General features: G+C 43.4%; 1 long non-coding RNA gene across 3 annotated transcripts; it reads left to right on the top strand.

Annotated features, from left to right (window-relative positions):
• Positions 1–11,539: 11,539 nt before the first annotated feature.
• Positions 11,540–16,807, top strand: LOC109454011 (uncharacterized). 3 transcript variants are annotated; one of them, XR_012497998.2, is made up of 4 exons: positions 11,540–13,257; positions 13,500–13,662; positions 14,107–14,236; positions 14,549–16,807. It is a non-coding gene; the product is annotated as an uncharacterized LOC109454011 (long non-coding RNA). The 3 variants fall into 3 exon arrangements; XR_016018983.1 differs by having other exon boundaries at positions 11,540–13,662; XR_016018984.1 differs by having other exon boundaries at positions 12,921–13,662; positions 13,889–14,236.
• Positions 16,808–16,850: the final 43 nt, after the last annotated feature.

The following is a 16,850-nucleotide window of genomic DNA, read 5'->3' as shown; positions in this document are numbered from 1 at the left end:
GGCTGCATTTTCTGACCTGCAGCAGACAAGTGTTCCGACCTCTCCACATCCGGAACAACACGAGTTTTCTGATGTTTGGATTCTAGCCATACTAGTGGGTGTGAAGTCGCTTCTCCTTGTGGTTTTCATTTGCATTTCCCTCATGATGAGCTATACTGAGATCTTTTCATACATTTATTGACTGTTTGAATAGCATCTTTGGAGAAATCTCTTTCAACTCCTTTGCCTGCTTTTCAAATGGATTGTGTGTTTCTTATTGAGATGTAAGGGTTCTTTATGTATTCTGCCAACCAAAAAATGCTCAGGCTGTAGTAAACAGTTAAAAGCATTTATCTGAGCAAAAGGATTGCAACCCAAGAGATGCAGATTCAGGTTGCAACCCAAACTGGGCTTTGGAGAGAACAGAAAGGCAGGGTTTATAAAGCCAAAATCCAAAGTTTGGAACAGAAGAAACTTTTCCTATTGGCTGTCTAACATGGTGTCATGCCCAGTTCAAAAAGGACTGGTCAGGTTCAACTCGTGAAATTCTGAGGCAAACAAGTTCCTGAAGGTACTTCCCTGGCAAGCACAAAAGTCTAAGACCTCCACCCTCATTGAGGTTTTCTATGCAAACAAAAGGTACTGGCTGGTGCACTGCAGTGGCTCCTTTCAACGGGAAGAGTACAGATGGTCTGGTTGCCATGGTGAGGAGGAAGTAAAGTTTAGGGTGTGTTCTCCTAGCTGGTTCGAAAGTTCATAGGAGCAGTGAGCAGTGCATGTGGGGACAGTTTCCAGGCTCTCGGCCTCACTTGGAAAGGTGCTGGCTCAGGTAGTAGATGGCCATCAACTGTGATTGGGTGGCCATCAGCTGTTACCAGTTAGCCATTAGCCACTGATATAAGTGTTGTGGCTAAGATAGCAAGTGGGGATTGCAGTTAGCAAGTGGGGTTGGTTGGCCAAGAAGTGGATGGAAGATTGCAGATTGTGTGGCTCCTGCTTCCTGTGTCTCCAACCCAGCCGCCAGCGAGAATATAGGGGTATGACTCCCCTATCTATGGCTCCGTGGGTGTTCCTTTTTGGCCTCACCATATCCTGCGTTCTTATGTGGGGAGCGGGAGCAGAGACCCCACATGACACCCCACATGACAATTAGGCAATCTCTTCCTGATCTCCCAGCTTCATTCTAGTTCCCTTCACATAAGTGATTCTTTCATGGCCATTCCCATGCCCATTTTCCCCTTTTGATGAAAATCTTTCCACAGAAAGCATCAATGCTCAACCATTTTGGCATGTGGTTGGAATGTGTGGTCTCTTGTGGATAGGAAGCCTTATCTTCAACACATCATGTCCCACATGGGGGGTAAATACGCGTCATTGAACAGGAGGCGTACTCATAGGGACAATGGCCATGTTTGAGAACTAAGGTTAGGAGGAGTTTGTCTTAGGCATAGTCCTTAGCCAGAATTGCCCCTTATCAGGATTTCAGCTATGGTGAGTGGTCCTTCAGAAGGGAAGGCTTCACTGGTCATTTTTTATCTTTGTGCAACCATTGTGTGAGTTTTCACAGGGCACTTAACACAATAGGTTACACAAAACATCAAACATGTAACAACGAGTTATATCAGAAAGACCGGAACAATGATGAGTAGAACAATTTGCAATTGAGACCAGAAAATAGCCCTGATCCGAGGTGGGCACCACTGAAAATATCTGACAGTTCAGATCCTAACCAATTAGTGGCACTTGTTATGAAACTGGAATGTCTCTTGAGACACTTGACAAGTTTAAGAAGCTTGGTTGTTTCTAATTCTCCATGTAGGGTGTTTATCCAAGTGTAACAAGATGTATGAGCTGTGGCACAAACTCCTCCTTGAGCTGCAGGCAGATAATCTAAGGGGACTCTGTTGTCAACAACCACGGAGCTGGGGACCCACAAGTCCTCTGTTGAGCTCTGCTGGCTCCAGCAGCTGAGTCGGCTGTTAACTGTTCCTGTTACAGTTTGTATTGTTGTATCTACATGAGCAGTGACAAGCCCAGTCCATGAGCATACAATCATACAAAAACAGTTGTCCTCCCATATTCATCTCAAATTCTACCTGCCCTTGTCTGGGAACGATCAAGATTCAGCTACATCTGAGAAGAGTTCAAATGAAGGCAAATGATGGATAGCACAACCTATAACTAAAAAGGGTAGTCCTGCATGCTTTTACATGCTTCCTACTGGTGGCATTTAAACATTAGGTTTATTTGCTATATACGTAAACTAGTGTTGGAATTAGCAAAAGGACAACTTATAGCCACAGAAGTACCAGAATCACACTCAGATTTACAAAGAGGCATAATCAACTGTTTCCAACACAACTAGCTATTTGTGAGATCTGTAAAGGTTAATAGGACAGAAACCTGTGAACATCTTACTCGTGTGTAGTGAGTTACACCGATTATGAAAGCAGCTCACTGTCATAAGGGTGAAGACCCAATACCCTGAATTTCTCAGCATTCATCTCAGTGTCAACATGGTTTCACTTAAATGCTCCCCCATTAGAAGGGAGATTTTAAGTGTTCCTCCCCTTTCAATTTGGAGCTGTGCTACAGGCAGATAGGTATGTAAGGGCTCAGTGGGCACCAATTTCCAGTGGATTTTTCTCATCTGGGCCTGTTGATTCCACAAACCAAACACCAAGTATTTGGCCTTATTCTCTCAGAATTAGCACCTTCTACAGACATTTCCAGTAGCTCTCCTGTCATGGATTCACTTCCATTCTCACACATCCATAGTTTGGATTTTCCCACAAGCTCCAACACATCCAGCCAGGCAACTTATTTAGGTTTGGGTTGGTGACCTCTGATACCCCCTCTTTTCTCCACTTCTTACATATTTATGTTAGGTTTACTCTGTGTAGTAACTATCTTCCTATAATGTGTCTAGTGGCCCCGTGTTCCTGACTCCACCCTGAAAGTTACAACATGGTGAAAGAAAATGCATAGAACTTTGTTTCCTGATTGCATTATTGAGTGGTTGCATTTATTCTGTACTTTTTGTTTCCAGACAATTCCATGAGAGAACTAGGCACCTCAGTGTAATCTCTAAACAATAAATTTAATATGTAAAATTTCATTACAATTTTTATATTTGTAAAATAGGTTACTTTTTTTTAGTCAAACACAAAAGTTTTGTACATATTTCTTAGAAAAATCCTAGTAAAACTAGTCTTATATTTGCTGTATATTAATGAAATCTTTCATGTGCTGACAGAATATGTTAAAATATTCCAATACAATTATTGTCAAATCATCCTACATTTGTCTTTTAAAACATGTTCTGAGGTCATAGTACATAAATATTTTAGATTTCTTTCATTCAAAACTTTTTTATAATATGAAACAATTTTTCCCTTGACACCACTTATTTGTTTGTAAGGACAAAAGCTTATACATTCGTTATGTCAATGCCCACTAACCAAAAACCATGAGAAGTACAACTGCAGTTAAACAAAATTAGGTTTACTGACTTATTGCAATGGGGTGACCACATAGCATGAGGAACAACAGGACATCCCAGAAATTGTTAGAAAGGATTAACAGCAATTGGGCTTATTTCAGGTGATGTTAGGCTTTGCACTGAGTTGGCTGTTACCAGGAAGTGTGCAGTATAGTATTAACTCAGCAAGCTTTATTGCTCCATCTCTGTCCTTTTCAAGGAAAGCAATGGTCCTTGGTCAGTTCCTGAGAGATAATAAATTCTGAGACCTTGGAAAATTTTGATTGATTAGAATGTTTTGTCTGCCTGAGGTCTTGGGCCACATTGTATCAGTTTGACCAGATGCCTTGTGCTAACAATGTGATTTACGGTGAATGCCTGTTTCTGTATGCATAAGGACATAGGTGACAATGTGTCAGTTTGACCTCTGAGGGGACCAGGACACCGAGTAGATAAACTCAGTTACCTGGGTGCTCGTTGGCTACATGACCCCCATTAAAAATGCTGGAGACCGAAGCTCAGGTGAGATTCTGTGATTGGTGACAGTTCACATGTGCTGTCACTCACCATTGCTGGGAGTGCTGTTCATGCAACTCCACTGAGAAAGGACAACTCGAAGCTTGCACTTGATTTCTCCTGGACTTCACCATATATGCCTTTTCCCTTTGCTGATTTTAATCTGTATCTTTTCACCATAATCATAATCTGACAGCTCTTCTGAATCTTGTCAGTCTGTCTAGGGTTTCATCACACCTGAGAATGCTCTTGGGGACATCTGATAGAGGAAGTGAATATAATTGTATAATTGGGAATTTTAAGGCAGAAGGCAGAAAAAAAGGAACTGGGGCTAAAATTAATTTATAAAGAAGTCAGTTTTATTAGCTAGACTAGGGGAATATGTATTCATTTTGTGATTTGCATAATTCTTTATTCTGCAATGCCATGCAGAATAAATGATTACATAATGCCATGTGTAATGCCATGATTACATAATGATTATAGGCTCTCGCTTTTTCCTTGCTCCATAACAATCACCCAATGACCTTGTCTGATGATAGTGTTGTGTAAAATTGTTTCTGTCCAACAAGTGAATGCCAGGCCATGTATGTCCCAGTTCTTAAGAGCTGATTTTTCTTTCTCACTATGTAAACTATTGAGTACGCTTACTATATATCTGGCACTGTTTAGTTGTTTCCCATAAATTAACTCTGTTAACATAAGTTAATTCTCTGAAACTATGAAGTAGATACTTTTATCTCCTTTTGTGAATTAACAGGCCTACAGATTACAAAGCTAGCAAGTGGTAAACCCAGGGTCAGGATTCAAAACCAGTCCTTTTAGTTCAGAGACCATGCTCTTCACTCAGTGTTATTTATTTATTTTATTGGGGAAGGGGAAAAGGACTTTATTGGGGAACAGTGTGTACTTCCGGGACTTTTATTTCCCAAGTCAAGTTGTTGTCCTTTCAGTCTTAGTTGTGGAGGGTGCAGCTCAGCTCCAGATCCAGTTGCCTTTGCTAGTTGCAGGGGGTGGAGCCCACCATCCCTTGAGGGACTCGAGCAATTGAACTGGCAACCTTGTGGTTGAGAACCCACTGGCCCATGTGGGAATCGAACCGGCAGCCTTTAGAGTTAGGAGCATGGAGCTCTAACCTCCAGAGCCACTGGGCCGGCCCACTCAGTGTTAATTTTTGAACCTCTTTTTATCTACCAGCCATTCTAAACAAAATTAGGATCCTAAAAGCAGCAAGAGAAAAACAGCAGCTTACTTACAAGGGAGCTCCCATGAGACTATCAGCTGCCTTTTCTACAGAAACTTTGCAGGCTTCTGAAACTCCAGAGGGAGTGGCAGGAAATACTCAAAGTGATGAAAAACAAAGGCCTACAACCAAGACTGCTGTACCCAGCAAGGCTATCTTTTAAAATTGAAGGAGAGAAAAAGAGCTTCACAGAAAACAATAAGCTAAAGGCATTCATTACTACCAAGCCAGTATTACAGGAAATGTTAAAAGGGCTTCTTTAAGCTGAAGAAAGGTGAAAACAAACTAACAAAGGAAGACCAGAAATATGAATAACAAAATGGCTATAAATATGTACCTATCAATAATTACTTTAAATGTGAATGGACTAAATGCTCCAATCAAAAAACAAAGGGTGGCTGAGTGTATATGCTCTTTACAAGAGACTCACCTCAGATCAAAAGACACACAGGCTGAACGTAAAGGGATGGAATAAGATATTTCACACAAACGGAAATGAGAAAAAAGCTGGGCTAGCAATACTTATAGCAGATAAAATAGACTTTAAAATGAAGACTATAATAAAAAAATGAAGACTACAATAAAAGACAAAGGGCACTACATAATAATAAAGGGATCGATCCAACAAGAGGACATAACCCTAGTAAACATCTATGCACCCAACATAGGAGAACCTAAATAAATTAAACAGATTTTAGCCGACATATAGACAGATCAAGAAAAAAAATTAGGCTTGAAACTAATCAAGGCATGTGTGGTAGGCTGTCAATGTGGAAGCAAGGAACAAACAAGTCCTTGCAGTTCTTGTATATACATGTTTGTGGAAAAACTGATGTTAAAAAAGGTAAAGATTTTTATGCAAAGAAGAGAGATTTGGTATAAAAATGGAAATATGGGTTTTGGCAGAAAATAATCCATAACAAGGGAAAGCAGGAAGATGTAGTCTGTATTTTTTTCTATGGACAGTAGGGGCATCAGTGAGTGAGGATATGTTCATTAATATTTATTTCTGTCACCTAATCTGTCTTAAGTAAACACTGTTACAGGAACTGCTCAAGGGTGTTTGTAAATAGTGTGAATGATACACAGTCCTGTATCCATGCAGTTACTAGAGTACTGAGACACTATAAAAATAAGGATCCTGACTTTCAGTCAAGATGGTGGAGTAGGTAAACACTGTGCTCGCATCCTCCCACAATGACATCAAAATTAGAACTAAATTACAGAACCACCCTTGAGAACCATCTGAAGGAGGAACAGAACTCCTATAACTAAGGATATAAATAAGCCTTGTCAGTATTGATAAAAGGAGTGGAGATATGAAATGGGCTGGTCCTATACCCACATGTGATGGCTAAAAATTGGGAGGAATATCTTGGCTGCAGAGGTTCCCCCTGAGGAGCAAGGGCACCCAGCCCCACACTGGGCTCCCCAGACTGGACATCCAATGCTGGGAAGACCAGTCCCCACATATGGCTGTGAAAATCAGCAGGTGTTCTATCCAGGTGAGAGGTAGGGCTGCTGGAGTCCCAGGCATTCCTCCTAAAGGACCTGTGCAAAGACTCACTCACTCACAAACTCCAGTGAAGGGACAGCAGCTCTAAAAGCACCAAGGATATACGGGGAGGAATTGAATTGTCTTCTGGGTGAGGGCTGGAGTGGTAGCTCTGGCTGGGACAGAAGTGCTGGCAGGTGCCATTGTTCCTTTGTTGAACCTTCCCCCCACCCAGCCTGCATGAGCATGCAGGCACTAAATCTAAGTCTCCATCAACCTGGCTAACACTGTTTACTCCCATCCTGGTGGTTCCCTGAGACCCCATCCTATCCAAACCAAGCATCAGCCCGAACCTCTTTCAGTGGCTGTTCCTCACAAGCGGCAGGTCTCAGCCCATGCTGCAGACTTTCCTAAAATTTCTCAAAGGTCCACAAATACCAAACAAGCAGAAACTGTCCTTGGCATGCCCTACACCTCTTGCTAAGCAGCCCCAAGCCTGGCACTAGTGACAGCCAGCCTCAGTTCACAGCTTAGCCTCTCCCAAGTGCCTCCAAGTCCAGCACAGGCAGCTACCAACTACAGATCACTTTGTAGCTCCTACCAGGTGGTCCCGGGCCAGATACAGGCAGCAGCTGACCTGGGTCAATACTGGAGCCCCTCCCAAATGCCCCAGAACAAACACACCACCTCCTGGTTAGCTTCAGACCACACCAGAGCACCACCCATTTATCTCCAGAAATGACACACCCAAATGATGGATTCAGCAAGCCCCCGAGCACCATAAAATGAATCCTGCTCTAGGGGGTCCGACCTCCACAACAGCTCGTCTGCTGTAGTCAGAGCCAGTCCTCATAGCCAGTCAACCTGAGGGTCAATCCCACTCACTGACGTGCCAGCAGCAATCAAGGCTCGACCACAACAGGAGGACACACACAGGGGACACACCTGGAGCACCCAGCTCAGGTGACCAAGGAGTTTGCACCACTGGGCCCTACAGGACACCTACTACATATGGCCATCCTGCCAGGACTGGAAGACACAGCAGATCTGCTTGATACACAGACACAAACACAGGGAGGCAACCAAAGTGAGGGAATAGAGAAACATCCCAAATGAAAGAACAGGACAAAACTCCAGAAAAAGAACTAAACAAAATGTAGACAAGCAAACTACCAGACACACAGTGCAAAACACTAGTTTTATGGATGCTCAGTGGACTTAGGGGAAGAATAGAATTTTTTAACAATGAGGATAACTTAAGGACTTCTCGGACATCAAGTATACCAACATTTACATCATAGGGGTACCAGAAGAAGAGAGAGCAAGAGATTGAAAACCTATTTGAAGAAATATTGATGGAATACTTCCCTTACCTAATGAAGGAAATAGACACACAAGTCCAGGAAGGGTAGTGACTCACAAACAAGATGAAACTAAAGAGGCCCACACCAAGACATATTTTGTGTTCTTTAAAAAAAAAAAAATTTGCCTATTCCAAATTCATGGAGATGATCTCTTATGTTTTCTTAAATTGTTTAAGATTCACATTTATCTTTAGTCCACTTGTCAAGAAGTTTTATGTATGGCATGAATTGGAGATTTACATTTTATTTCCATATAAAATTCCCAAGGGAAAGGTAAAAACATGACCCAGCAGACCCATGTTTGTGGCTGGGAATGCTCTCAAAAAGGGGGGGAGGGGTGAAACCGCCAAATTGACTCAGCTTAGATCCACAAGAAGGGAGGTGTGCAAAAGCGGGGGAAATTGTGATCACAAAGCCAGGAGGCACTAAGTGAGCCTGCTGTCCAAAGCAGCTTTATTTAGGGACACTAGCAGCCGTTTGCCAGAACCCAAGGGTCTGAACTATCAGAACCCTGATTGGCAAGACGTACAGGAGCCCCATGTGTGTGCTGGCAGGAGGTGCCTCAGCTCCAGTCTTAGCCTGAACAGCATACTTAGTTTCCGAAGACACATGATGCCTGGAAACGCTTGAGCTGGCTTAACCCTCTATTGAAATCTGATTTACGCTCTCTGCTACCATCTAGTGATGACTCCTGGTAACATACACTTAAACCTCGGGAAATGACAACTAAAGAAAGCCTATTTTACAGGTTTGCAAAAGACACTAAATAGTAGTTATGAGAATCCAAGCCAAAAGAATATCTTTGTCCTTTTATGACTTAGTTTTTATTTTCTTTTGGAATGGATAAAGACCAGATTTACCAATGGTGAACTAAAAAGGACACTTTTACTAATGGGTGGGGAGAGACCGTCCTGCATTTTGTTAACACTGCTATTTGCTGTAACTTCCCTATGATCCACAGGATAAGAAGCTATGGCAGGCTCTGTAAAAACTAGTTAGCCAGAAGAACACTCCAACTGTGTGGGTTCACAAACTGGCTCCTGGACACAGAAGGCAAGGAGAGACTGAAGAGGCAGGGCCCTCAAGACTGGCAGGTGGCCGTTTTAATTAGCAAGGGAAATTCCTTGCAAGGTAAGATCTGTAGATTTCCACACCTATCCACCAGAATCTTCAAAGTTTATACCTAGGCCTTAACTGGATTCAGTCATGGATAAAATCAAGATGGTCTCAACAACACCATACTCACCCAAGGCTATGTCCTTAGAACAACTCCCACTGTGGGAAAAGTAGGCGGAACATACTTTCCAAGGACATGGGAGGGGGTGAGGAGCCTCTGATTGCCTGGGTCAAGGTCAAGGGTCAGCAGCAATTATGTCATCTTGATTATCTCCTCCAACAAACTGGTTTGAGTGTGGAGTAGAGATGTCAATACCCAGCCCTGGCCAAACAGCAGATCTGTTAGCAAAATAACTGTTGTTTTAATCTGTGGGTTTTGGAGTGATATTATTAAGCAGCAGTAGATACTCAATACTTCAGCATAAGATGACATGCCCTTCCCTTCACTCCGGGGGAGACTGGCTATTATTGTATTAAGTATGAATTTGGATCTGAATTTGAATTTTTAAATTGTGGTAAAATATACCTAATATTTACCATCTTAATCATTTTTAAGTATACAGTTCAGTGGCATTAAGTACATTCACACTGTTGTGCAACCATCCCCATCATCCATCTCCAGAACTCTTTTCATATTGCAAAACTGAAACTGCATACCCATTTGTCTGATGGCGGGGCAAAGGTCTAATGGCCACCATAATGAGAAAGTATCTTAAGACTGACATACAAAGCAGGCAACTCCATAGCATATAGTGGAATTTATTTATTTATGGGAAGACCGGACTGGAGCAGATAGACAACTCAGTAGTGTGCACAAATTATTCTCTGCTAACAGACTCATTACAGTACTGTTTTTATAGTATAACTCGGGTACTAATGATTGACAAGACTAAGGGACAAAGAACGTAGTAGCACCAGAGGCCATACTTCCTGGTGGTCTTGTGATGGGTGATTGTTTATAATCGATATTATAACTAGTTTGATATTTATCTCAGTTGTCATGCCATTCTGGCTGTCGCTAACAAAAACATTTATGGCTATACTTTAAGGAACACAGATAATCTTCAACCAGAAGACTTTGATATGCTTGCTAAGGAAAGTGAAGTTGGTAAAAGGTCAAAGCATGAAAATTAAAAATGAAATGAAATCCGGGATACAGAGATGAAGTTGGTTTTGTTCACATCTACAACTATATATCATTAAATAATAACTACCCATTGCCTCCCACCCCCACCCCACTGCTGGCAACCAAACACCATTCTACTTTCTGTCTCTATTTGGTTTTTTGTGTGTCTGGCTTATTTCACTGAGCATAATGTCCTCCAGGTTCATCCATGTTATGGCGTTTGTCAGAACTTTCCCCCTTCTTAAGGCTGAATAATATTCCATTGTATGTATACGCCACATTTTGTTTATCCGTTCATCCATCAATGGACATTTGGGTTGCTTCCATCTTTTGACTATTGTAAATAATGCTGCTGTGAGCATGGATGTACAAATATTTCCTTGAGTCCCTGCTTTCAATTCTTTTGGGTATATACTCAAAGTGCAATTGCTAAATCAAATGGTAATTCTATTTTTAATATGTTGAGGAACTGCCATACTGGTATCCATAGCAACTGCACGATATTATATTTCCACTCACAGTGCACAAGTTTTCCAATTTCTCCACATCCTCACTAACACTTGTTATTCCTGTTTTCTTTTTTTGTAGTAGCCATCCTAATGTGTATGAGGTGGTTGAGACAGTTGAAATTTCAATCACTTTAAGAAATTTCTCCATGAACAAAATGAAAAGGCAACCAACAAAATGGGAGAATATATTTGCAAGTCATGTATCTGATAAGGGGTTAATATCCAAAATATATAAAGAACTCACACAACTCAATAGAAGGGGAAAAAAAGCCCAAACAATCCAATTTAAAAATGGGCAGAAGAATTGAGTAGACATTTTCCAAGGAAGACATCCAAATGGCCAACATTAGATTATTTATTATACACAGAATAGGAGACATAAACAGAGACAAGAAACATCACAGTCGTGCAGGAGACTCATTAACACTCCTGCCTGAACACAACTCAGTGACATGGACAATCCCAGCCATACCCACGTGGCTCCAGAGACAGAATCACCCAGACTTTAGAATCTGAACATAAAGGTACACACACTCTCAGAGATAATGGACACTTACAGACCTCCCCAACACACAAACACAGCCCAGACCCTCTGCACCCTTTCCCATTTTCATTTTCTTCTTCGACTTACCACCATTCGATATACTTTATAGTTTGATTACATTTCCTTGTTTTTCCCTCAGAATTTCAGCTCCAAGATGACAGGGATATTCCCTCTGTTCTGATCACAGCTAAACAGACAGCACCCAGTACAAAGCCTGTTACATATGAGGAAATACATTCTCATTGAAAGGCTGGGTACACATACACACACACACACACACACACACACACACACACACACACACAGAGTTTTTCCCATTTGTCTGAACTCACTCATGGGGTCACATCCACTTGATCTGCCCAGAGTGAAGGGTTACTGTCCCCATTCCAAATAATACAGGTTGTCATTGTGAGTGGTGGGGAATTCCCAAAAGATCCTTTGACTGACATGCTGGGGCAGAGGCGTCTCATTGCATAACTCTCACTGCGCACAAAACCCGGTCTGCACCCACCCCAGCCCCAGTCTCTGTAACAACCTGTAGGGAGGCGGTAGTTACCGGGCTATTATCTAAAAATGCTAACATTTTTCATATCTAAACTGTCAGAAGTTGTGTTTGCTTACAGGAAGTGAAAAGGATTCCCTACCACAAAAGGAAGAGTGCCGAACGCAAAGACCAAGGTGCCAAGCACAAAAACCAAGATGGCAATGGGGCATCGTGTGCAAAAAGCACCAAGTGCAGCAGAATAACTAAACATGCCTAAAAAAGAATTCAGTCACTCCTCTCCTCAGCCTATAAATACAGAACGCTCCTTCCAGCCCAGGAGGTGCCCTTAGAACACGAGCTCACTTTTCTCCATTCCTTGATCAAAGAATAAAGTTTCTCTCTGCTTTACCAAACTCAGTCTCATTTTATTGGCTGGAATGGCACTGGACAAAAGGACCTTAGTTTTGTTCCCCCACCCGAAAGGGTCAGTAACAGTGGTGTCATCACCCCCTAGGGTAACTGGAGCCTGAGACTGCCCGGGTCAGGGGCACTACCCGCTTCCGGCGCTCGCGGTGATTTAGGTTCCCATCAGGAGAGGGGCCCTCACTCCTTGACATCCCTGGTTCCTTTGCTTCTCAAGGGGAGTTCGGCCAGGAGAGCGTCGGCCCCGCCCCCACTTTAGCCCCTCCCCCTTCTGTCACGCTCTCTGCAGCGGTCCCTCGGCCTCCATCATCTCTGCTGCACTTTTCTCCAGTGTTTGCATCCCCACCCTGTCGTCCCCAGGTCAGCTCCCACCGTTCGCCCTGCAACCTTCACCATCTACCGTCACAGTTTCCAGCACACCTGCCACAATCTGCCAAGGGAAAGTGAAGGTCTCTTAAGCTTGGATATCGCCTCTTCCCGGGACAGGCAACTTCCGGCACAAACGAGCCTCCCGGAAGCTGATAGCTAGGAGTGGGAGCAGGATTTGAGGGTCTCCTCAGCATTTCCTTTCCCACGCTGACCTGGCCTGCATACTCTCCGGCTCTTCCAAGAACTGTGGTCTCAGCGTCTGCCACGCAGGAAGCTGCACCTGCTCACGTCAACAAATTCAGAACTCCCACGTGTCTGCGCGGCACCAACCTGGTGCGTCTGGGTCGCGTGCCAGGAGTAACCGGAAAAGCGGGGTGCTGGAGTCTGAGGAGGCTTTGACTCTAAGCTGTACTTCTCCCAAGGACTTGGGATCCACGGGGCGTTTCCCGGCCAGCGCGGGAGCATGTGAGGCAGGGAGGGTCGAGGAGTCTTGTCGGGCGGGAGACCCTGCTCGCTGCGCCATTTGTCGTGCGGGGTCTCTGCTCCCGCTCCCCACACAAGAACGCAGGATATGGTGAGGCCAACAAGGAACACCCACGGAGCCATAGGTAGGGGAGTCATACCACTATGGTCTCACTGGAGGCTGGGCCCACCGGACGCGCGACCTGCCGTCCGCCTTTTCACCAGCTGACCGACCGACGACTCTCCTCCACTCTCCTCGACTCTGTTCCTCTACTCTCTTCCATTCTGCTCGGCTCCTCGGCAGTCCTCAGCTCTCCTCCGTAGCCGCAGCAGTTATACCAGCGGCCAATTGGCTAACCGGCCACAGCCCACGGCCAATCAGCCACAGCCAACGGCCATTCACCACCCGAGCCAGTACCCCTTCACGTGAGGCCGAGAGCCTCTAAACTACTCTCTGGGGCTCTGTCCCCCACAAGTCTACACCTGGAACTGCTGGGGAGTTTGGAAATGAGGACATTGACGGCGCATGTGCAACCCGGTCCTCCGCAAAGGTAGGAAGCGGAGGCCGGGATGGAGATAGTGGGAAGGTGGGCGGGCATGGGTGCGAATGCACACTGCTGTGGGCGCAATGTTCTCCCTCACAAATTGCATGTGTTATGTGTTGCAACTGTGACAGATGCGAAGTCAAGTTTGTCTAGCGGGGAAATAGGGTGCGGAGTTCATTTGGTAGCCTGTTGCCCTGGAAGAATGTGAGTCACTGTGTCCCACTTCTTCCAGAGTCTTTGATCACTGCCATGTGGAATTTCTGCACAGAAATGACTGCTAGAAGAGCTCAAGGTGTGGATCCCTAGTGAAGTTTTGAAGAAATAAAGATCAGGACTGGGTTTGACCTTGAGATGTCAGGTAGCCTGGACTGAGTTGCAAGTGGTTCCAGAACAGGACCTGGTGGGAATGCCCAAGTACTAGGAAACACCACCACCCCCACTTCTTTCCAGGAGAAGCCCCTGTGGAACTCTCTGGAATTCCTTTGAAATATCAAACCACAGCATTGCCAGAGTTTTGGCCCAAGGAAGTTGGTGACACATTGACAGACACACACAGATGGTTCCCTCTCACTTCTCTCAGGTAATGTGGTGAGGGCAAGTGTGACTGTGGAGAGTGTTTACTAGCTTCAGATGGGGTTCCAACAAACGCCTGATGGGTCACAAGTCTTTGGGAGGTGGAAAATACTGTTATTGCACATCTAAAAATCGAGGTTTGGGTAGGTTTAAATTTCCTCTTAGTTCATAAGAGATTTTTGTTTTCTACTAATTCGTTTAAAAATAGAAAAATTCGGGTTGGACGGATGGCTCAGTTGGTTAGAGTGCAAGCTCTTAACAACAAGGTTCCCGTTCAATTCCCGCATGGTATGGTGGGCTGCGCCCCCTGCAACTAAAGATTGAAAATAGCAACTGGACTTGGAGCTGAGCTGCGCCCTCCACAACTAGACTGAAGGACAATGACTTGGAGCTGATGGGCCCTGGAGAAACATACTGTTCACCAAAATTCCCTAATAAAAATTTAAAACGAGAAATTACTGTTAAATATTTTTAAAAATAAAATAAAATAAATAAAAAGAAAAATAGTAAAATTTCCAATTAAAAGTGTAGTTCCATGGATTTTCATAAATGCATACAGGCACCACCATAATCAGGATAAAAACACTACTTCACCCCAAGAAAACAACTTCCTAGTGCCCATGTGTAGACAAATTTTCCCTCCACTCTTACCTCCTAGTTCTCTATACCTCTGCTTTTTCTAGAATGTCATATAAATGTAGACTTTTGAGTACTATGTTTGAAATTTGATGTTACATTTTGAAAACTGTGTAATTATACTTGTTCTCCAGAGTTGTTTTGAGATTTAAACACTTTGACAGTGCCTAGTACAGGTGATGGCCACATTAGGCCTTCATCATGGTGTGCATAAGTTTCAGCAGAACTCAGCTCCTGTGCTTAACTTTTGTCATTTGTAAAATGGGAAGGATGTTGAGGGGTGACCAAATAAGGTAATCATGGTTATGAAATGACACTAATCTCTGCAGTGCTATGAAAGCAAGAGTGAACATGGAAAAAGACAAAGACTAGCCTTCATTTGTCCTTTAATTAAACACAAAGCTGTTGCATTTTTCTCTTTCTTAACATGTAGTGGAAGTGTAGGCATATGGAAACAATACCTGTGAAAAACTAAATGGGCATTTTGGGCTTTGTGGAATATTAAAACAAAAGTCTGCCCATTCTCCTCCTATAAAGGGGCGTTATAAATTTCCTTATTGGAGGATGTCTAATAAATTGGGAGATCACTCAAAATGATACCCCATTTGCAGCTTATTTCAATCATTCACCTTTGCCATTTATAGCTCTTCTTGCTTCTATCAGAAAATCATAGTGGACTCTCAAAGATATCACTCTGTTCACAAGGGAAGACTCACAAGGGATTAAAATTGTGCAAGTAACCACAAAGCTTCCTCAGACTGTGAAAAACTCTGATTTTCTGCAGAACAAATTTTGTCAGGAGCACCTGACAAATGCCAAATGTATAAGGCAATTTCAAATTCTTTCACAAGGATGTTAAACACAAACAGCCACACACCATGGTTCAAATTAATTTGAAGCCTCTGGTCCCAGATACCAATGTCCAATCTCATAAACATATATGTCATGCACTAAAAAATTTAACCATTGCAAAAATGAGGCTGAACTATATCTTCATTTTTATGGGAAATAGTATGAATGGAGGATTGTTTCTGTACCACTGTCCACTATTTACTAACACCTTTGAAAAGTTCCAGAAATAGTGTTTAAGACATATTAGTGTGAATATATATGAGTTAATGATCATAAACTCACTCATTGAAGCCCCTTCCTTCATCCTGCCTTCCCTGTCAGCCCCCTTGTCATGGTTTATATTTCACTTCATTCTGCTTTCATACTATCCAATAAATTTTTTTTTTTTTTTTTTTTTAAAGATTTTATTGGGGGAAGGGGAACAGGACTTTATTGGGGAGCAATGGTCAAATTGTTGTCCTTTCAGTCTTAGTTGTGGAGGGTTCTGTTCAGCTTCAAGTTGTTGTTCTTTGAGTCTTAGTTGTGGAGGGCGCAGCTCAGCTCCAGGTCCAGTTGCCGTTGCTAGTTGCAGGGGGCACAGCCCACCATCCCTTGCGGGAGTCGAACCGGCAACCTTGTGGTTGAGAGGACAGGCTCCAACCAACTGAGCCATTCGGGAGCTCAGCGGCAGCTCAGCTCAAGGTGCCATGTTCAATTTTAGTTGCAGGGGGCGCTGCCCACCATCCCTTGCGGGACTCGAGGAATTGAACTGGCAACCTTGTGGTTGAGAGCCCGCGCTCCAACCAACAACTGAGCCATCCGGGAGGCAGCTCAGCTCAAGGTGCCGTGTTCAATCTTAGTTGCAGGGGGCAGAGCCCACCATCCCTTGCGGGACTCGAGGAATTGAACTGGCAACCTTGTGGTTGAGAGCCCACTGGCCCATGTGGGAATCGAACCGGCAGCCTTCGGAGTTAGGAGCACGGAGCTCTAACCGCTTGAGCCACCGGGCCGGCCCCCCAATAAATTTTTAAATGTTTTTCATCAGGATGTTTTTATATCCTTTGCTAGACTTATTTAGTACTTAAATTGATTTAAAAAAATTAAGTTTTTACAATTTTGAATGTTATATTAATAACATTATAACAATATAAGAA

This window comes from Rhinolophus sinicus, chromosome 15 (assembly GCF_057876585.1).
Source record: "Rhinolophus sinicus isolate RSI-liver-muscle chromosome 15, RSI-T2T, whole genome shotgun sequence".
NCBI lineage: Eukaryota > Metazoa > Chordata > Mammalia > Chiroptera > Rhinolophidae > Rhinolophus > Rhinolophus sinicus.
This window is presented reverse-complemented; position numbering and strand designations above follow the sequence as displayed.